The sequence below is a fragment of the Alosa pseudoharengus genome, unplaced genomic scaffold (assembly GCF_046254945.1).
Source record: "Alosa pseudoharengus isolate Yale_2024_CS ecotype anadromous, Long Island Sound unplaced genomic scaffold, YU_APseudo_1.1 YU_APseudo_1.1_scf_19, whole genome shotgun sequence".
Taxonomy (NCBI): domain Eukaryota; kingdom Metazoa; phylum Chordata; class Actinopteri; order Clupeiformes; family Clupeidae; genus Alosa; species Alosa pseudoharengus.
In genome coordinates, this window is record NW_027468657.1 from 36,388,207 (window position 1) to 36,412,121 (window position 23,915).

Genomic DNA, 23,915 nt, shown 5'->3' on the forward strand with positions numbered 1-23,915 from the left:
TATGCTTGGGTGTAAGAATAGCAAGTTATTATTTGACCGTGAGACTTCACCCAGGAAAGGCTGTCGTTTTTGTATGGAGAGGAGTGGGAGCTAGGCTAACGTTACTGTCTTGGCTGAGCTAACCTGCTGGTCGTGTCATAATAACACTTTGCACAGAGGAAATGCACAGATGCATCAGCCGAAGTTCCCAAAGCAACTGTAGGCTACGTTTCAGTCCTAACTTTCTCTAGTCACTTCCAGAGTTTGTGTTTTGGCCGGTGTTAGCGCGCTAGCCAAGTAACGGCATTAGCTCGCATCTGCTTGATTGAAATATCAGCTGAAGTAATGCTAATGGGTTTGAAATCTATTTCTCCGAGCTCGGTAGTGGTTCTCTGCATCTATGAAAATGCATTAACAGCAATCGGTAAGGGTAGACATTAAAGATGAAAGTGTTGCAGTGAATTAATTGTTGTTTTTGTCTCTTGCAGGAGAAGAACCTGATTTTTGGGGGAACATTTTCTAACAGCATTTTTTCATCATTCAGACTTTTTTAACATTCAATAAAATGAATTGAAAATATTTCTGGCATCTTTCTTGTGTCTTTATAGATCTAATAATTTATAGCCTAGTGTAAAATGTGCAATCTCAAGTTCCGACCTAAATAAATAAAGGTCATATAAGCCAGGGGTGGGCATAGCTTTGATGAGTCGTTGAAACATTGGCTCATTGTCGTTTTCGATGATTTGCCGACATCTCGGCGATGTCTTGCCAATGAGCAAACGCTTCCTATGCGATGTCTTCTAGACTATAACGGCATTCATCGGCCCGACCTCGGTAAGATTTATGTGTGCCGTCTGGGGACAGGAGCTTAAGTTTACCGCGACAACAGCTGTCACTAATTCACATCGTCGTAGGCTGCGCCGATGCACAGACTAAACGGTAAAAAAAGTTATGATCGCCTACTGGAAACTTCTACCCTTTTGGATGTGTAGAGTTGTAGGCCTAGGTGCACTTAGTTGTTAGCGATTGACCAGGTTGCTTTTTGAAATGAAATGCGTTTGTTAGGCTAGCCGATTGTAAAAATAGGGAAATTAAAGTGCGTGCTGTGCCTATACATTACACAAACAATCTTAAATCGCGGAGATAACATTCGTTAGACAGGCAAAGCTGTCAGCAGCAACATGCATAACGGTACCGATCCACTTGCACGACACTTCATTTTGTCGTGTCGCATTCCACTCTAGTCCTATGGGTGACGTCAAGCGACTTTAACGCGCCCGCAAAGCATTCCCGGAAGGCAGCGCTGCATTTGAAAATATGTCGCGCGTTAAAAAGCTGGGCGAAGTCCATCTTTATGCAAATGAATCCGTTAAACACGAGGCGACTCTCCAAAGAAAGGATGAGGTTGTAGGTCCTTTGTTCTACCACTACGGTGCCTGTGAAACTTTGGTTCCGCTTACAAGACAAATAATGTTTTAACGATCTCTTCCACAACCACCTAGTAGTCCATAAAACAAACGAAACTAGGATTTGGATGAATATATTGACTGTTGGTGTTTCTGGTGAGGATTTGAGATTGCATTAAGTAGTTTAAATAAAACAAGATTTCCAAATGGCTTGCATAGTTTGTTTAGGCTATTAATGTGTTGTATACTGTTAAGTACATGCCTAAAATTGTGGTCCATTTGTGGAAAAACACTTAAGATACGTTAAAACGAAATGAGTATGAGCTGGTAACTGACATTTTAAACAAAACGCCCACACGCGACTGAACGAGGGGAGGCAGCGCGACTCTGTCGTGTATGACGTGTCGTGCAAGTGGATCGGTACCGTTAGGCTATATTAATTCAACTGTGACATGAAATGTTTGCTCGATAACTTTAAATTCTTAGTGGGACATGCACAGACAAGTGGGATGCTGGACAGGTCGCTAGGTGTGCTGAAAAACGCGGACCGGATTTGGGGGGGAAAGCTGAAAAAACCGGAATGGATTACCTACATCGGTGCGCTGGAAAACACGAACCGGAGTTTTGAAAACAAATTTGTTAAAAACTGTTGCATTCAAGTTCATTCTGCAAACCTACCACCACAAATAGAATTCAATTTTGTGGGAAACATTGCAATTCCTTCTCCAAGATAAGTTTTTTTAATTCATCCTCCCACTTCTCTTTAATATAATTTGTTACCTTTTCTTCATTCTGTTGCAATATTCGGTAAATTTGTCCGGTTATATTCTTTATACTTTCATTTTCAATTACTCTTAATATTCCCCTTACAAAGGGGTGGATCTCATTAAAAGTTGCTATTTGTATATTTTTTTATACTTCTTACTTGCAGGTATCTGTAAAAGTGGCTCCTGGGCAATTGATATCTTCTTTCTATGTTTTCAAACGATTCAAAACCCTGTTCATCATACATCTGATAGAATCGTACTTTCCCATAGGCTGAAAGCATTGTCCTCTTTGTTTGGGAGAAACTCTGGATCTTTTTGTATTTCTCTCAAACATGCCCAGTCTTTATCCTTGGTCTTCACTGTTTTACATAGTCTCCTCCATATTTTAATTGTGTGTGTTGCTGTAAAATTGTGTAATTTTCTTTTAGTCCTTGGAAGCCATATATTACATTGCCCCACTAGATCGCCTTCCATATTTTTCCATTTTGGGCTCCACTTTTTGTTGTTGATAGTTAGGATAGCTTTTATCTGTGCAGCATTATAATAATTAGTTAAATTTGGCAGTGTAAGGCCTCCCATTTCTTTTCTTTGTTGCAGAGTTTTCATTTTTACTCTTGGTTTCTTTTCGTTCCATAGAAATGTTCTCAATAAGCTATCCCACTGTTTGAATGATAATTGTGGTACGAAAAGCGGGAGATTCTGAAATAAGAATAAAAAACGTGGCAAGATGTTCATTTTGAGTGCTTATTTTTTCTAACAATGTTAAGGGTATCAGTTTCCACCGACTTAGGTCCTTTTTTATTGCATTTCCCAGCTTCCCATAGTTACAGGCATATACATTTTCAAGATAGTTAGGTATATTCACTCCCAGATACTTCACCTTGGTCAGATCCCACTTAAAATCATATTGTTTTTTAAACACACTACCAATCTCCATTGCTTCAGTTTTGCTTGAATTTAGTTTACATCCTGATAATGAACTATATGTTTCTATTTCCTCCATTAGTGCCGGTAAGGAGTTGTATATATCTGTCAGATAAAGAATCACGTCATCAGCATACAATGCTATTTTATGTTCCATGTCTTCAATGGAGACTCCTTTGATCTGCCTATTTTTTCTTATCTTCTCTGCAAGCGGTTCAATACATAAAGCAAATAACTGTTGAGATAGTGGATCCCCTTGTTTTGTACCCCTTTGAATTATAAACTGATCAGAGAGTGTCCCATTTACTCTTACTCTTGCACTTGAGTTATTATAGATGCCATTTAGCAGTTTTAAATTTTTCACACACACCCATTAGTTAAGGCCATAACAACCGATCAAAAGCCTTCTCGGCATCTAGCATTATTGTCAACATTGGTTTCTTTATTCTTAGGGCATGGTCTACGATATTGATTGTCTTTCTAATGTTATCTCCAAGTAGACGATCTTTAACAAAGCCCGTTTGATCAAGATTAATTAACTGAGGAAGTAAGTTTGTAAGTCTGTTTGCTATGATTGCTGTAAATAACTTTTGATCTACATTTAGTAATGATATTGGTCTATATGATGAACAGTTTTCTGGGGCTTTACCTTCTTTGTAGATTACTGATATCACGGTTGTGCTCCAGGTTGTTGGCTATCGTCCAGTCTCCAGAATGTCATTGAAAACCCTACTTAAGATTGGTATTAATATATGCTGAAATTCTTTATAAAATTCATAGGTAAATCCATCACTGCCCGGACTTTTCCCAGTTTTGCTTTTCTGAATAACCTTCACTATCTCTTCTTCTAATATTGGTTGTACTAAATTATTATTTTGTTCCTGAGTCACTAGTGGGAGGCTTATTTGCTTTAAATAATTCCTAATTTCTTCAGCATTCACCTGTGATTCTGGAGTATAAAGGTCTTGATAGAATTCCCTGAAGCATGCCGCAATTCTTGATATTCCCCTATGGAGAGCGCCCTTTTTATCTTTTACCATAGCAACTGTAGATTTTTCTTGCTGTTTCTTCAGTTTGAATGACAATTTTTTCAGCGCATTAGGGCTATTATCAAAGAAATTTTGTTTACTGAAAGTTAATTTTTTTCAATTTCTATTCTGTCTGTTTCTTCTAGAGCTTTTTTAGCCTTATTTAATTGTGGAAGTAATTCCTTTGTCTTTACCCTTTCGTATTCTTTTTGCAAATCCTTAATCTTTATTTCTAACCCTTCCCCCTCTTTTTCTTTTTGTTTCTTTTTTCAAGATGAATAGGCTATGATTTCCCCTCTTAGTGTTGCTTTAGCTGCTTCCCATAAGGTTGTGTTGTTCACCTCCCCATTATCGTTGATCTCGAAGAAGGATTTAATGCTGTTCTTCATTGTTTCATTAAATGCCTGATCTTCTAATAATGAGTTGTTCATTCTCCATAAGGTCTCTCTTTTTTCTATATTCAAACAGACGCCACTAACCACTCGGTGAGTTGCACAGTTTTGAAAACGAACGTTAAGGGTTGTTTTAAGAACATGTTTGTGCATGCCCATAGGCAGCCACTCTGAAGCAGTAAAGGTGATTCAAAACGAGTCAGAAAAGTCGAGACAGGATCAATCGTCAAATTTTCGGTGTCCACCACTCTAGTTCATTCAAAACAAACCAGAAAAGGGACTCAAAGTGCTAAATACCGGAATTATCCTTTAAGTGCACTAATACGTTTTGTTTGTTCACGTTGTTTTAATAGCCTGTGTTTTTTTATCATTAGGCTACAACTATGAATTTGTGGTCATTAATTTTGTTTAATTGTTGACTTTGTCCACGTTGTTTGTTTTTTATCATTAAACCTATAAATTTGTGGTCATTAATTCTGTGTCTGTTGACTTTGTTCACGTTGTTTGAGTATGTTTTTTAATCATTAAAATGATTTATTTCAGCTATAGCCTATACGCATTGCTCCAACTGAAACCTGTAGCCTTTATCAAGTCAAGTCAAGCTTTTTATTTAGTTAGCCTATAGCCAAGGCCTTGTAGTGAAAATGTTTTTCTGGACATTCCACAGACTGTGAAAAATGTAGGCCTATGCCTAGGTACCTATAGGCTACTATGATACCCTAACTGACATAAATGCCGAAAATAAGGTAAAAGGAGAATCCGGTGGTGATTTAATCGGAATCGTAACACATCCGGCACAGGTCCGGTAGGTGGAATCACTGCATGAAAAGTGTGATTTTCGTCAGTATGCGGCACTGTAGATTGTCGTGGAAGTTCAGGTTAATGGCTGTTCGCGGCAGTTTGCAGGCAACGCCGAAAATGTTGGCATGCTGGCATGACTGTTGCCTTTGGTCTTGCTTAAACAGTGGATGTGTTAACCACACAACTCCCAGTAATACGCTCAACAGGCAGAAATTATGCTGGTAATGACATGTCTGTTCCCTGCAAGCTCCAATAATGTAACCTGACTTAAAACAGTCGGTAGACTCAAGTTTAGATACGGATTTTCCCTTCGCATCAACACAATGAGAATTTCAGAGGCAAATATATAAATGATTGTCTTTATCACTATCTTCATTCAACAAAAATATATGCAGAACTGCATATTTTTTTGTTGAATATATAATATATATATACTATTTCCCTGGTAGTAGACTATTTACACAGTCCAAAACATTCTCAGTCTATACATGGATTTCTATGCAGCGTCACGAAAGCATGCGTGCGCAACCAAGAGGCAGAAAGCACCATAGAACAGCATAGAGCAATGCAAAAGAGCAAAATAATAAAATTAGTTTTTGTGCTGAAAACTGCACCAATTCCAAATCACGATGGTTAGAGAATGTTAAATATGTTCAATATCCCTAACGGAATGCATGTCTTCGCCAAAAATGACAAAATACGATGTTATATTAATAATGCAAATGAATGGCAAACATATAGTCTGAAATGAGATGTTATTATCATTGAGACAACAGGGGTATACAAAAAAATCAGATTGTAGCTTACAGCAGCCGACTATTTAGGTTAAGTTTATAACGTTGTGGACGGCCACCAAGCGTCTTCTGCCCCACGGCTGCGCGCGCATCTAGTTTTGTTGGTAAATGGGAAACCCGTGTATACGCCACAGCAGAGAGGACGTCACTTTAATAAACAACTAAGTCCAACCGTTACGCCCCCACGCCAGCAGGGGAGACACTTCCTCTAGTGAGCAGTGGAAGACCCGCCCGTCGCGCTTCCACCAGAACAGAACTGATAGGATAAACAGTCAGTGTGCGGCGGCAAATTCAGAGAGAAGCATCTCCAAGCCTCGCCTTCCCGCAGGCTGCAGCGAGCTGTAGGCCTACTTGGATTCAGAACAGAAAGGCTAGCCTACAGTTTGATTAGGCTACTACTTCACGTTACTTGGATGTATGTGGATGTGAATCATAAACAACGCGCCCGCGATCGTCGGCGCTCATTCCTTCTAGAAGATGGGACCTTTAAACGAGCACTTCCCTTTGCTTGGAAGAATGGTGAGTGTTGGATCTAGTGCCAGATGAGTGGTTACTTGTCTCGCCAGGAGAATGGACATCTGCTGTCGGGAAATCAGAGGCGCGGTAGCCAGCCGTAGCCTACCAGGGTTCACTCGGAGACGCGTAGGCGCTACCGGAGCAATGGTAAGATTTAAAGAATAGACTTTCATTCTGCTGTAGTCTATAAGGAAATAGATAAGCTACGTTAATAGATACCGATCTTAACTGTACATTTTGTTTTCACAGACTAACTTTGCCTCTTAATGGGGTCGTGACCTCTTTGCCCGGAGCTGTCTGCAATTCGGTAAACTCCAGTTTGCTGTTCATAGAGGACCGGTTGGCTGCTCTGAAGTCGGAAAAACTGCGGGAGAGACTAACTCTAAGAAGAGAAGACGGGTGCACAATCCCAAGCTTGTGGTAAGAATATGTTCGATGACTGCTAGCTAAGCTAAAAGTAGGGAGAAAACCCTCTCAACAGGAGCATTGCTCCCTGGCAAGCAGATGACCACAGATGTCAATTTCACCAGGTTGGTGTGGGGAATTTCAGAGAGGTTAAAAATGGCTCACCACTGTTTCCCATCTCTGAGTGAGAGATGTCCCGTCTCTACTCCATTCCTCCAGTACATTTTTATGGCCTCATGGAAAATAGCCAAGTTACCGTCGACAAAGGCCAGCCAGAGCTCAGTCAAGGGATCTTCAAACAGCCTGCGGACAACAACAGGACTTTTGTCTTCGGACAGGAAAAGTGACTTGAGGGGAGCATACATTTGTAAGACTCTCTCCAAGGCTGGGAGCATGGACAGCCAGCGGACATTGCTGTGTCCCAAAATGTTGTGGTACTCTTGACCCACAAAATCACAAAAGGTCTTCAGTCTCTCCACACGGACTGTAAAAATGTGGAAATATCCAAAGACCTTGGTGAGGAGATGTTCCACATCTAGAGGAACCATGTCTAGTGCAGTTCGTGCTTTGTTATGAATGATGTGTGCTGGGCATCCAAGGCCAATCACCTCTCGCTGAAGCTTGACCTTGGTGTGGACATTCACCCTTCATGCCCTGTTAATTCCTCCAAAGTTTGTGTTTGTGTTATCAGCAGAGAAGGCCACAACTTTGTCCTCTAGACCATGTCTCCGAACAGCCACAAGAATCTCCTCTGCAATCTCTGCTGCTGTTTCTCCTTTGATTTCAACAAAATCCAAAAGTTTTGTTTTGTTTCAACGCAAGTGCTGTCATCATAAAACTTGCAGTACCTGACAAGTATTGGCAGCAGCTTTACATGGCCATGGTTTGAGGCATCAACAGACAAAGACACAAAGTTAGCCTGGTCAAGATCGTCGGTTAGCAGTGTCATGACCCAGGGTGCAAATAAATTTGTCACTATGGCATCACACTTCGTTCTTGCACATGAAAACTTTGTCTCAGCTTCCGGTTCAGTGCTGCTGTGCAGTCCATCGATCTGAAACTGTGATTGTGTCTGATGGTATGGTAAGCAAACAAACCTTCCTGTACAGCCAACTCGTACTGTTTGAGAGGGCTCTACCCTCTTGAAGAAAGTTGTTAATGTAGGTATGCATGCACGGGCAATTATGGCAGCTTTATGCTTTTTTGTCTGTTGGTGTTCTACCACAGACGTTCTTCCTGCACTACCCACAGTAAAAGAGGAATTGCAGAGCGTACAGCTGTCACCTGTCCTTCCTCTCCACTCTCCCTACAAGTACCAAAGCAGAACAATCTGACTGATTAGTGTTAGTCCTCAATTCCTGCTAAATAAATAGCATATTAAGTATGTTAATTAGCAATGACATTTCAGAATCACCCCCACAGCCTAATTGATGCACTATATTCACTAATTACATATATCAATAACTACTTTTGTTACTCTGTTTGAAATATATGAAATAAAACCTATTTTTATCTAAGACCACCTCAGTCAAATATTTTTTTATTTAAAGATGTTCTATCGGACACAACATCAGCTGAGGCACTAGCTTATGCAGTTAGTCAGCTGTTTAGCTTATTTTACGTTGAAATTAATATGTGTATTGTCATAAATGGGTTCGCCACTGTGTGGGGCTGTGGTCTGATTAGTACAGTTAAACCCTGACTAATTTTGATAAGGTAATAAAATATTTCGTAATTGGTAAGCCCCACTGTTAGACTTTTTGTTGTATTTTTACAGTAACTTACAGGCAACACTGTAGCCAGATAAATACTGTATCCATGTTACAGTAATGCAACTGCATGTGTCTTTAGCAGTATGGTGCCCTTACCACTAAAAGACACATACAACTGCATTACTGTAACACGGTTACAGTATGTCTCTGGCTAGTGTTGCCTGTAAGTTACCGTATCTTTTCCTCTCAGGCAAAATTGTTACAAATAAGCATGTCATTACAGCAGCACTAGGCTTCTGCTGTTTTGTGTGAAAGAGTAGATTACCACAAATTACATAATTTCCAGTAAGTCACCACAATTTGCATGAAAACAATGATTCAGTTAAAAGTACATTAGCACATTTGAAAGCTACAGTAGCACTGAATGTATTGATTCAAAATGTTTTTTGTATTTAATATGTTTCAATTCAATCACGCACGTCATAGCCTCACTTCCTGTTAGTTGTTGGGATTTGTGAATGAATGAGTTAGGTGACTTGATCGTCTCAAAAATGTTTTGTTTTTTTTCATCGTGAAAGATATGCGGTGTAGGCCTACAATCTTCTCTTTGAGTTTATCTACAAAAGAAAACAAAAACTGTGCCTCTGTTGGTCCACAAGCGGGCAAAAGTGGTATGTTATCTTGCCTGTTTGATTTATTATTGTCTTAGTTTGTCTCTAGTTGCATCATTGATTGATTGTTCGTAACAGTGTTGGCGCTAATAAACATCAGTGATTTGAACCTTGCCTTGAGTGTGTGACTAGGGTCACATAGAATAGGCTAGTACTTCGATATCGAGCGTAATGTTATAGTGGTAAAACACTGTTTTTAAAAACAGACATCTGACTGACAGCCTACCCAGGGCCAATTTTGACGAATGTTATGTATCCGTTATGGTCAAATTTCACAGCTATCAAGTCTATCGTCTTTTTGTAAATCGAGTTTGAACTGAGAAAATAAAGTGTTACACTATTGCGGTTCCCTAACGTTAATCAGTAGCTATTTGTTGCTCAGATAGTCATCACTGACAGGCTGGCAACCTAATGCAGCTGGCACAAGTTGATGAATAGTTAAGTCCGCACTCTATTAAGTGTTTTCATTTCATTTAATTAGCAAATACCAAGTAGCCTAGGCCTACCTCTAAATAGCTAGCTCAAGTGAAACTGAAATGTCATTATAGTTCATCGGTAGTAGTAGTTAGTTGTATCACTGCTAATAATGTTAGCAATAGCAAATTGTAGATGTAGATCATACACAGCACACATATAGGTTCGACATTAAATAATACATAGATGATGAAGGGGCAGACGTGGCCTACTGGTTAGCGCTTCGGACTTGTAACCGGAGGGTTGCCGGTTCGAACCCCCAACCAGTAGGCACGGCTGAAGTGCCCTTGAGCAAGGCACCTAACCCCTCACTGCTCCCCGAGCGCCGCTGTTGTTGCAGGCAGCTCACTGCGCCCGGGATATTGTACAACAGACAAATTGAAAATGTAACAAAACACGCACGCATGCACACACACACACATACTATTGAAGAAATACGTCCATAAATGTGGAATGATAAAAAAATATCTAATTTGTCTTTCAGAACTTCAATGAAGGATTTAGTGCTGGGCGGTATACCGGTGTATATTTTCATTATGATATGAAGGGTGAAGGCCTCAGGGTGATTCTGAGGGATTACTGTAAGCGAATCGCGTCATTTCCTGTTTGTAGTGTCAGAGTGGCTGCTCTCACGCTAGCTTGCTCCTGTTTTCTTTCCACGTAATCCACTTAAATTAGACTACACCTAGGTTTTATTTACGTAAAAACTCCACTCTTAACCACTCGTGTAGCCAATTCACTTGTCTAATATAATTCACTTGTCTAATCTATCTTAAGGACGATGGCAGGGTCCTCTGCTGCCCCTGCCTCTCCTATTTCTGATTCTCTCCGTTGCCCGGCGTGTCACATGCTAGCTAACTCTTTAGCCTCCTTTAGTGGACATGCTACTTGTAAAAAATGCAGACTAATAGCTAACTTGGAGGCGAGGATAGGTGAAATAGAGAATCGTATCCACACACTGGATCAGATTAGCAAACAGCTAGTGGCAGAACCTTTGGTAAATTGTGTGGATGCACCAGCCGACTGCACAGTTAGCGCAACCATGACAGCCCCCTCGCAGCAAGGGGATAGTTCTTGGGTGACTGTTAGGGGAGCCAGACCCAAGCGAAAGCAGCCCGTTGGGCTTTCGAAGGAAGCCCACTGCTAACCACCAACCTATTCATGTTTCTAATAGATTCTCCCCCTTAGCTAGAGAAACCGAGAAACCTGCTACTCTGGTCATTGGCGCTTCTACTATACGAAACGTGATGCTAGCGACTCCATCGGCCATAGTAAAATCGATATCTGGGGCCAGAGCTAACGACATCGAATCAAATTTGAAAGTGCTGGCTAAAGCTAATCGTAAATACTCGAAAATAGTTATCCACACTGGCACTAACGACGTCCGATTGCGTCAATCGGAGATCACCATACAAAACTTTATCTCCGTGTGCAGGTTCGCGCAACAGATGTAACTTTCTCTGGACCCATACCCATTAAAAGAGGTGATGAAATGCTCAGCAGAATTTCGGACCTCAACCGATGGCTGTCAAAGTGGTGTGCCAATAACAATGCGGGCTTCATAGATAACTTTAGCTCGTTCTGGGGGAAACCTGGACTGTTGAAAAGAGACGGTATCCATCCCACATGGGAGGGTACTGCCCTCCTTTCAAGGAACATAGACCGTCACTTAACCGAGGCTAGTTCCTGACGAACCAGAGATCCAGGAAGCAGAGATAAGGTCTTACACAGATCTCTGCCGTCCTAACAGTCACCCAGGTATACAGGGCACACAAGGCCAAATAGAGAGGGTGTCTGTACCAAGACTGTCAACTCTTACTCGACCCACTAGGGGAATTATTCGTAGCAATCTTATTACGATAAAAACATCTTCGGTGAAGCAAATTCCTCCAAAAACGCAACTTACACTTGCTTTACTTAATATTCGATCACTGTCAAGTAAAACTTCCTTGGTTAATGAAATTATTACTGACAATCATATAGATGTTATGTGTCTTACTGAAACCTGGCTTAAACCAGATGAATACCTTCCATTAAATGAGTCTACACCTCCCTCCCATTTGAATTATCATGTACCACGCCACACTGGCAGGGGAGGTGGAGTAGCTACAATCTATCTATCTAGTCTTCTCACATCTCCCAAGCTCACACACAAGTTTAAATCCACACAGACAAAAACACTCAAACAAACAGCGCGTAAACTTGAACAAAAATGGCGTACCACTAAATTGGAAGTTTTTCGCCAAGCATGGAAAGATAGCCTTATCACCTACAAAAAAGCACTCAACGAAGCCAAGTCAACTTACTACTCCTCGCTGATCGAAGAAAACAAAAACAATACAACATTTCTCTTTACCACAATCTCCCGCCTGACGAAGAGCCACACCGAAGTAACCGAATCTATCCCTATTTGCCTAAACAGTAATGACTTCATGAACTTTTTCAATGACAAAATTGAAACAATTAGAGATAAGATTAATATCCAGTCAGTCTCACCAAATATTTATACTCCATTGCTGAACGGTAGCGAAAACATAATTGAATCACAGATGAGACGAACAACGTTGAATTCATTTACACCTATTGACATATTAGACCTCACTTCCACAATCTCTTCATCAAAATCTACAACTAGTCTACTAGATCCTATTCCTACTCATCTTCTGAAGACTGCTCTTCCTTTCTTGGATAATGCTCCAGATTATAAATAACTCACTGCTATCAGGCCATGTACCACAGTCGTTTAAGTTATCTGTCATTAAGCCATCCCTCAAAAAGCCTACCCTTGACCCTAACAACCTGGCCAACTATAGGCCTATATCTAATCTCCCTTTTTTGTCAAAAATACTAGAAAAAATAGTGTCGAAACAAATTGGTACCTTCTTGCATATGAATAAAATCCAAGAATTATATCAGTCTGGTTTCAGAGCTCACCACAGTACTGAATCAGCCTTAGTTAAAGTTTTTAATGACCTCCTCATCGCTGCCGATAATGGACATATATCAATATTGGTCCTCTTGGACCTCAGTGCTGCCTTTGACACCATAGACCACAACATACTACTCCACAGGCTTGAACATTCGATAGGCATTAAAGACTCAGCACTCGCTTGGTTTAGATCCTAGATACCTTTCCAACCGCAGACAATTTGTACAGGTTCACAATGAACCATCTACCCAGACTATGGTAAAATATGGGGTGCCTCAAGGCTCAGTACTTGGGCCCCTGTTATTTTCTCTCTATATGCTTCCTCTAGGCTCAGAAATTAGGAAACATGGCATTAAATTTCATTCTTATGCAGACGATACACAACTATACCTTTCCATAAAACCTGACGAATTGACTCCGTTAGCCAAACTTGACACATGTATACGAGACATAAAGACATGGATGACAAACAATTTCCTGCTTTTGAACTCCGATAAAACAGAAGTCATGGTTTTAGGTCCTAAAAAGATGAGGGATATCCTATCCTCATCACAGGCTACATTTACTGATCTCCGACTATCCTCATCCACATGTGTTAAAAATCTAGGAGTTACAATTGACCAAGACCTATCACTAAGTAATCACATAAAACAGATTACCAAAGTTTCATTCTATCATTTAAGGAACATTTCAAAGATAAGGAAGTCTTTATCCCTACCAGACGCTGAGAAATTAATCCATGCTTTTGTCACCTCAAGGATTGATTATTGCAATCAGGGTTGCCAGATTGGGCGGTTTCCCGCCCAATTGGGCGGTTTTGCCATCTATTTTGCGGGCAAAAATGGGTTTGGGCGGGTGTATAAAAATTGGGCTGGTTTCGGATCAGTTCGGCGGGTTTTTGTAGCCTTAACAGAGGCACTTCAGACCCTTCTTCCAGCGACCGTTTCTGGTCAGCAGGCAGCAGTCTCTCACTCAGTCACTCACACACCCTCTGGCTGACGTGCCCCCTAAACTCACGACACTCTCAGCTCACGTCACCTTATGCATTCTAGCTATATAAATGGCATAGTGCATGGTATTTCCATAACCGCGAGATATGCGCTTCACAATGACGGCAATTAGTTGTTAGATATTCACAGCAGACAGTAAAGCCCAGCAGTAATTTATCCAAATTAACACATATGTCAAGTACCATTCATGATGTTGTCAAATATTGAAGTTGTGGGAAGTTTAAGCTGTATGTTTCTTTCGTCCCCCATGTCGTTTCATTTATCCCGGCCAGGAGGGACGAATGAAACAAAACGCACGTTCGATTTCTCCTTAAATAACTCCTGAATGGTTTTGTTCAGAGCTGAAAATGCAACGGTATTTGACAGAGGACAGATGTAGGTTGCTTGTGACAAAATATTAGCTTTCAGTGTTTTACGATGTCTTTGTAAATTACGTTTAATTAAAAAGTGTTTGAGTCCAGTTCTCCCCTACTCCGGCGCAGACCGCCCTTCAAACACACAGCTCGCGGGGTTTTCAAACTTAGCTAGCTGACAATGTCAATATGCCAAAGTGGGCAAAGAGCATTTTCTCATTACAGTCAATCTCTTCATGAGTGTGCACACTGCTGAAAGATTACCTACGAGACAGGATGGACTTACCCCTTCTTTCAGGGTTGATGGATGTGCGCAGGTCTTGCGCGAATGGCTTGACATAGGACTACGGCCCACGTTCCGTCCAGCCCGACAGTTGTTGAGGAAGTTTGACAAAGCCTACTAGAACTTTTTTATTATTTTTAGGCCTAATAACAATTGCTCAAAGCGATTTTCACGAAGGGCCTAGGGCCATAGGCCTATGTTTTTTGTGGAGATGGCCCGCCATGTATGAACGTTCTGCTTCTGCAAAGAGCGCACTGACACCCCTGTTCGTTCAACGCGACTTTCATGAAAACTCTAGGTTTAACTGCCTGTCAGGTAGGCCTACTAATTGTTCTAAATTACAGGTGTCAAACTCAAGTTTGCCTTTAGCCTATATCTGGCGTATGAAAATATTTTTTGCGTGTATAGAGTTGCCATGCATGAACGCACTGCTTCTGCAAAGAGCGCACTGACACTGTCCTAAATAGCCTATTCAGCGCGATTTTCATGAAAACTCTAGGCCTAACTGCCTGTCTCAGGGAATAGATAGCGCCTAGGTATTAATTAATTGTTCTAAATCACAGGTGTCAGACTCAAGTTTAACTCAAGCCTTTAGCCTACATTTGGGGTAGGCCTATGAAAATATTTTTTGTGTAGCCTAGAGTTGGCCCACCAGTTATGAACGCACTGCCTCTGCAAAGAGTCGACACCCCTGTTCTATAATCAATGCGATTTTCATCTAATGTTATACATGAATATGCATGTGTCATGTTGCTATTATAAATAATTGAAATGTTGTGCGTTAGGCTATTTTGTATGTTCATATAGCCTACTGAATATTTTGTTTGAAGCGTCTATTGACACAAACACTCATTGATAGTCTACGTTTAGCCTATTGCATTATTTTCCGTAACATAAGCTTATAGAAGAATAGTCTGACGTCCGTGTAGCCTACTTTTGCGTTCATTTGATTGCATATTGTTTCTGAAATTGGATAGGCTAAGTCGAAAAATGGGTAATTTTAAAGCTTGTTAATGATTTCAATGTGTTCAAATGAGAAACAAGCAAAAGCAAATTTGGGCGGTTTTTTGTGCATTCTCGCGGTTTTTGACGAGGTTTTGGGCTGGAAAACCTTGCTGGCATCTGGCAACACTGATTGCAATGCTCTATATGCTCTATACGCTGGCTGCTGGCTGCAACCTGTCTAAAGAGCTTACAGCTTATACAAAATGCAGCTGCTCGCACACTCACTAGAACTAAAAAATATGAACATATTTCCCCTATCCTGGCATCTCTACACTGGCTGCCTGTTAGAAGTCGCATTGACTTCAAAATATTACTTCTAACATACAAAGCCATTAATGGCCAGGCACCAGAATATATTAAAGATCTCCTAGTCCCATATAACCCACCCAGACCGCTACGATCACAGAATACTGGCCTTCTTGTAATTCCAAGAATCTCAAAAACTACAGTAGGAGGCAGAGCTTTCAGCTATCGCGCACCCCTCCTCTGGAATAATCTTCCTACCTCAATTCGACTAGCAGACACCCTCCGTATTTTTAAGTCTAGACTTAAAACATACTTCTTTACTGCCTCCCATAGTTAGGTATGGTGCGTGGAAATTCACCCACCTCAGGGTTTTTGGAATGGACCACCCTGCTGAGTCCTCGTGTGACTGGCACCCCAGTCGCGCGTGCGATGGTGGTCACTGACCATACCTGCGCTGGTGTCGACTACCCCTCACCATGCCTTAGTTATGCTGCTATAGCATAGTGCTGTCATGGACTTTTCATGTGTCACGCCGTACAACCCCCCCCCCTCTCCTCTCCCCCCTTCTCTCTCTCTCTCTCAACTCTCCCTCTCTTGCCTATTCCCACCATGGTATACTGTAACAATATATAGTACTACTGATTACTTATTGACATTAACCATTTTGATTTTCAGTAATACTAACCCACTCTACATCTCTCTTTCTTCCCCCTTACTGTACCTCACTTGTGAGGTATATCATCACCAGTCATCAACCATCCGTGTGTTGGCCCTCCTCTCACCCATCTCACCTGAAGTCCCATCCTCGACTGCCCTATTACTGCCCCCTATCTGGATTCCTGGCCCGTACAGCCTAGCGACCCACCACCAGCCTATGACAACTCTGCCCGGATTACTGGCCCATCCGCCAACCCACCACATGCCCCTCGAAAACTCCCTTCCCCTGGACAATCCCAACGCTGGACTATTGAACTTTCTGTCACTAAATCAGGAATAACGAATTACCATAACGGATACGTAATCATCCCACCTCTTGTAACTTTCAGCTCAAGTGCTTAACACCATGTCTTATTCTCTACACCCGACTATCATATGCATTTGTCATGTATACAGACCTTACTGCCATGTACTGACCCTAGGCAGATGGGTCAGGCCCTTGAGTCGTGGATCTGCTTGAGGTTTCTTCCTATATATATCTCCAATTCTAGGGAGTTTTTCCTCGCCCCTGTTACCCATGGGCCTCTCTCTTGCTTTTCTTTTCTTCCTTTCCTTTCTTCTTTCTCTGATTGCCTACATTCTGTAAAGCGCCACGATACATGTGTTATGTTTTGGCGCTCTATAAGCACAATAAATTGAAATTGAAATTGAATTTTTAATATACCGCCATACCGGTGTATTTGATTACACAACGTTTGGAACGTTGCGCCGCGCGACAGTGTTTCAGACGGGACTTTTTTCACACGCACGCATGGTGCCACTGTGAGGCATAGTAAGGGTAAACACAAAACACATTTTTTCCCCTGAAGTATGACCCTTAAGGCTTAATTTCTCCTTTCGTAAGGGATTTATTTAAGGGTGTTGCACAGAATACCTTAAATTGTTTCTTTAGTTAAGGAAAAACGTTAAGGGATACTGCATTGAAAGGGACTTACCGTCATGAAAATTCTATTGAGATTGTTCAACAGCTGTTTAATGATCTTATTAGGGCTGTCAAAATAACTGATTAATTTCGATTAATTAATTTGAGAAAAAATAACTGATTAATTAAAATAACGCAGATTAATCGATTCCGTATGACCTTTGACCCCGAGCTGTTCTAGTTAGTAACCATTACTGTAAAATGAAGGAGAGAGAAGAAAATGTGCTGCCTAGATCATTGATTGGACCATTTACTTTAAAAAAACGGCCTGATGGTGTTGACAAAAATAAAGTGTTGATTAAAATAAAGTCCTCTGCAATGTCTGCAGCAAGGAATTTGCATATCACCGGAGTTTTTCAACTCTAAAGTCGCACATCAATGGAAAGAAATAGTGTTGACATTGAGGGGAGTGTTCATTTATTTTCATTGTGTCCCCTAGGTTATATCTGTGGAATGAAATGCCTTGTATGTGAAAAAAACTTCTTCCCGAAGCACTTTTGAATTTATTTCCTCAGCATATTAGGTCATATCATAGATTATTATGGCAATGACAGTGAAAATAATAATAAAAAGTTTTGAACTTTAATGTCACTAATGCTGATCATTCAATGATTCATTTGAATTTAAATATTTAAAATACTTTCTCAGCAAAAATTATATATGCGATTCATTTAAGATTAATTCATTACAGAGTATGTAATTAATTAGATTTTTTTTTTTAATCGATTGACAGCCCTACATCTTATCATTCAACTCACCTTAAGAATATTCGTTGAAATTATCCAGGTAGCAAGTAAAGCATGTTATAGACATGAACTGAGCAATACTAGCTGGCTAGTTAGAAATGATCCTGACTGTCATCAGTGCACCAAAACAAACTTTTTTGTTAATGTTTTGCCTAGCGAACCGAACCGAAGCTCATGCCAGGCTAACAAGACATCCACATCCACATGAAGTTAACGTTAGCCTACCTCTAACGTCATGTAAACCACACAATAAGGTAGAACCCCAGGATAGGTGTGACATAAGGTACTAATGCAATTATTTTGCATAAATTGATAGTTTATGGGGTATAGACTCCTCTCCGGCACCCTTGAGCATTTTTTTTAATGACAATTTGCCACGCCCCTTTTTTTGACGACAAAAATGATTTCAAGTCCCTCCAGAAAACGTAATAACTGTAAAGTCCGGTAAGGTCACACCGCTGAAATGGTAGGCTGAGCAACAAATTGTATCAACCCTCAACAATTAATCAAATAGACAAAGTTATAAGGAGCAAAGGCTGACCTTGTACACATCCAAACATCAAATGTCTCCTCCAAAAAACATTCATTCAATCAGACATTTCTCCCTCGCTATCATCAGTATCATCCCCTGAAAAGTGTAGCCATCTTCACATTTTTATTTGCCCACAGTTCACCACCTTTGCAATGGCAGTAGGTGGTGCATGGTAGTCCATCTGGCTGACAGCTGCAAGAGGCCCTGGAGCATGCTGGCACTGCCTTGCATCCACAAGAAACAAGCTGTAGCTGTGGTCCGGGCGCATGCCCCCCCGGAAGAAATTTTTTTTGAGAGCTGCTTTAACTAGGGAAGCGAGTGCGTTTTGGCCGCTGGTCGAGGAGCTCACCCCGCGACCAGCAGATGACATGATCTATCTAGCTATCTATCTACCTGTCTATATATCTATCTAGGCTATCTATATCTATTTATCTATAATCTACGCTATCTACTGCTGAACACTCCCTTACTCGTCTCTCTTTACTCCTCTCTCTTTACTCTCAAGGGTCTCAAGGTGGGCTTTGGTCTGTAGTCTCCCCAAGGTGACGTAATGCAATGCATTGTGGGGGAAAGGAGAATCACTTCAAACCGCTGTGAAATAGTACCTGCTTTTTCGTATTATATTCCGTTTTGTGATACCCAACAACATCAAATACAATGGATAACAGTTTAAATATTTATTACCAACAAGCAAATTGTGCAAATTCGAAAATGAACCCTGCAACACGGCCTTTAAGGACACAGTTATAAGAACCAGATCTCATTTTTTCTTCTTTGCCTGTACCACCAGTGTCTCCATGGCCCGCTTTCGCTGTTTTGCCACATGTCTCAGCCGGGCCCTTTTCTCTTCTTCAGCAGTCTGTTTCTTGGCCTGCTGAGCACTGCCAGATGCTTGGGAGTCATACTTGCTCTGCTGCTGCTGCTTTTCTTTCTGATTCATCTTCTGCTGGCGTTTGTATGTGGCTGCTGCAGAGTTGATGTTTTTACATAGTGTTCTGTCCACCTCCCCGAACTTCATATCCTCCCTTCTGAAGAGCTGCATGGCTGTCTTCCCCCTGGACTGCAGGGTGTACTTGACCGTTTGGATTGAATTAAATGTTGGGATATTCATGTTGCCACTTCTTTGGTCTATTACCTCGTTCATAAAACTAAAAGAAGACTCAACTCTAGGTCCATGAAAGATGGAGAGGCAACATTTAACCATCGCACTCAGGGAGGGGTACTTATCTGTCTTATCAAAGACATGACCCCACCACTCCACGATGCTCTCTCCCTCCTTGAAACTGGGGACGGTCAGGTCAACATTGAACCGCACAAGTTCTCTCTGGACATCCTGGTCTGCTGGCAAGAGGTGCCTCAGCATACCACTCAGCCTGCCAAGAAATGGACGAGAATTTGAAATCAGTGTAAGGATAGATAGATAGATATTGATCCCCAAGGGGAAATTCAAGAAACATGACGTAACAACATGATGTTACATGATGTAACAAATGGACATGATGTAACAAAATCCCAAAGTACCTGGAAATATGGCAAAAAACTTTAAATGTTATTCTTACCTCTTCAACTGGATGGTTGCCTGTGAGTGACCTCTCAGAAGAGGGTCCAGAGCAGACAGAGCTGTCAGAGTCGGACTGGCCAAGGGGAGCTTCTTCTGGAGGTACACTGCAGTGGTGATGTAGGCTTTCCTGACGTCTGCTAGGAATGCCACCAACAGCTGACACAAAACACCAAAAACTGACCATTATTTTAAGTCTAAAAAACTATTGAGAAAAAAGGTCATGCAGGTGATGCAGGGTACTTACAGCATGATTGGGATTCTGGCTCCTGAACGTGTCAGCCTCCTGTCCAACATAGACCTCCTTGGAGGTCAGCAGCATATGATCCTCCAGGACCATCTCCCTCAGTGCCCTGGGAGACAGCTGTGTAAGGGAAGTAATAAATGGAAGTAATAACTTAAGTGCCTTTCAAAAGACCCCAGGTTGCTTAACAAAAAAGGAAACATTCAACTGATGGCACAGACAACAGAAAAGTAAAAATAGGGATAAAATCAATATACTAATGTAGGCAAAGTGGGTGTAAGGAGGAGTTAATTACCTCCTAATTAATTAACTCCTAACCACTGTAGCTAGTTAGCATGGTTAACATAGTTAGCATGTTAGCATGCTAGCATGTTATCATGCTAGTTAGCATTTTTAGCAAAACTGCTAAAAACGATTAGCTAAGTTAGCTAAGTCACGTGGTTAGCATAGTTAGCATGCTAGCATGTTAGCATGCTAGTTAGCATTTTTTATAAAACTGCTAAAAATGATTAGCTAAGTTAGCTAAGTAACATGGTTAGCATAGTTAGCATGCTAGCATGTTAACATGCTAGTTAACATAGTTAGCAAAACTGCTAAAAATGATTAGCTACATTAGCTAAGTCACATGGTTAGCATAGTTAGCATGTTAACATGCTAGTTAGCATTTTTAGCAAAACTGCTAAAAATGATTAGCTAAGTTAGCTAAGTAACATGGTTAACATAGTTAGCATGTTAGCATTGCTAACATGCTAGTTAGCATACCTATTAAAAATGAAAACATTAGCTAAGTTAACTAAGTTAAGTATTATCCACCTATTTAACCGTTCAATCATTCCAACTATATTAAACCTTATCTACCAAGCAAATCATTTAACCATATAAACTATCCACCTATTTAATTGCTCAGTCACTCCAACTATATTAAACCTCATCTACCTAGCAACCAATATAGTTTGTTTTTACTCTGTATGATATTTTACATCATATTTTTTGCATTTTCATGCACTGTATTTCCTTCAGGAAATGCTTTTCTAGTTAGAGTGCATGAAAATGCACTCTACTGTTCTTCCTAGGCTTCTTCTTTTTCTTATTACAGTGCATGAAAATGCACTGTACTGTTCTTCCTAGGCTTCTTCTGATTCTTATTACAGTGCATGAAAATGCACTGTACTGTTCTTCCTAGGCTTCTTATTCTTCTTCTTCTAACGCACTTAATGCAGCTTCAACCGTTTAACGTAGAAACTTCATTCAAACTATGTTACGTAGGTCTTACTTAGGACATGGGTGCTTTGTATGTTTTCAGCTTTGTAACTTTTATACTTTTTAAACTATTAATTAAAAACTGTTCAAAATTTCCCCATAGACTTAACATGGACTGATGACATCACAATAGAGCCGTTAAGCAATTAGAATCCTATGGCAGGTGTTCGGGCCAGCTGCATCAACTGCCAGTCTCAGGCTTTAAGCATACAAACTGGCCCTATTAAGACTACACATCCTGTTCAACTGCTTCCTCTGCCAAAAACTGTTTCAAAATAAAAGTCCTCACTACAATATTTCACTGTTAAACAATTTAACCCTTTAAACTACTGAACTTTTTAAAGGTTCAGCCATTGTAACTGTTACTCGTCATCAACTATGACTCCTAACCACTGTAGCTAGTTAGCATGGTTAACATAGTTAGCATGTTAGCATGCTAGCATGTTATCATGCTAGTTAGCATTTTTAGCAAAACTGTTAAAAATGATTAGCTAAGTTAGCTAAGTAACGTGGTTAGCATAGTTAGCATGCTAGCGTGTTAGCATGCTAGTTAGCATTTTTAGCAAAAAAGCTAAAAATGATTAGCTAAGTTAACTAAGTAACGTGGTTAGCATAGTTAGCATGCTAACATGTTAGCATGCTAGTTAGCATAGTTAGCAAAACTGTTAAAAATGATTAGCTAAGTTAGCTAAGTAACATGGTTAGCATAGTTAACATGCTAGCATGTTAGCATGCTAGTTAGCATTTTTAACAAAACTGTTAAAAATGATTAGCTAAGTTAGCTAAGTAACGTGGTTAACATAGTTAGCATGCTAGCGTGTTAGCATGCTAGTTAGCATTTTTAGCAAAAAAGCTAAAAATGATTAGCTAAGTTAACTAAGTAACGTGGTTAACATAGTTAGCATGCTAGCGTGTTAACATGCTAGTTAACATTTTTAGCAAAACTGCTAAAAATGATTAGCTAAGTTAGCTAAGTGCTAGTTAGCATTTTTAACAAAACTGCTAAAAATGATTAGCTAAGTTAGCTAAGTAACATAGTTAACATGTTAGTTAGCATAACTACTAAATATGAAAACATTAGCTAAGTTAACTAAGTTAAGTAACTTGGTTAACATTATCTTTGATAATATAGTTAGCATAACTGCTAGCAAACATTAGAGCCATTCTAACTGTCAGTTATCGTCAATTATCTACCTAAATAATTTAACCATTTAAATTATCCATCTATTTAACCGTTCAATCATTCCAACTATATTAAACCTTATCTACCAAGCAAATCATTTAACTATATAAACTATCCACCTATTTAACTGTTCAGTCACTCCAACTATATTAAACCTCATCTACCTAGCAACCAATATAGTTTGTTTTTACTCTATGATATTTTACATCATATTTTTTGCATTTTCATGCACTGTATTTCCTTCAGGAAATGCTTTTCTAGTTAGAGTGCATGAAAATGCACTCTACTGTTCTTCCTAGGCTTCTTCTTCTTCTTCTTCTTATTAGAGTGCATGAAAATGCACTCTACTGTTCTTCCTAGGCTTCTTCTTCTTATTACAGTGCATGAAAATGCACTGTACTGTTCTTCCTAGGCTTCTTATTCTTATGCTTATTACAGTGCATGAAAATGCACTGTACTGTTCTTCCTAGGCTTCTTCTTATTAGAGTGCATGAAAATGCACTCTACTGTTCTTCCTAGGCTTCTTCTTCTTCTTATTATTATTCTTCTTCTTCTAACGCAGTTAATGCAGCTTCAACCGTTTAACGTAGAAACTTCATTCAAACTGCGTTGCGTAGGTCTTACTTATGACATGTGGGCTTTGTATTTTTCATCTTTGTAAGTTTTATACTTTTTAAACTATTAATTAAAAACTGCTCAAAATTTCCCCATAGACTTAACATGGGCTGATGACATCACAATGGACTAATTAACTTGATTTGCACCTGGTATCATCTTCCAGCTGCTCATCTAGGCCCCATCAAAGAATCAGTTCAACTGATTGCACCTGTATCAACTGCTTTCTACTGAACTAGACCAACTCTCTCTGTCTCTCCATTCTACAAGGATATAAGACACATTTCCTCCAACTTTCTATCCATTCATCCTCTTCAAACCATTCACTCATCCACCCATTAAACTATCCATCAACATCCATTAAACAATCTGCCTATCAACATCCATTCAACTTTCTGTCTATCAACATCCATTACACTATCTACATTTAACTTTTAAACTAT

General features: G+C 40.2%; 1 pseudogene; it reads left to right on the top strand.

Annotated features, from left to right (window-relative positions):
* Positions 1–10,650: 10,650 nt before the first annotated feature.
* On the top strand, positions 10,651–11,724 carry LOC143132978 (uncharacterized; annotated as a pseudogene).
* Positions 11,725–23,915: the final 12,191 nt, after the last annotated feature.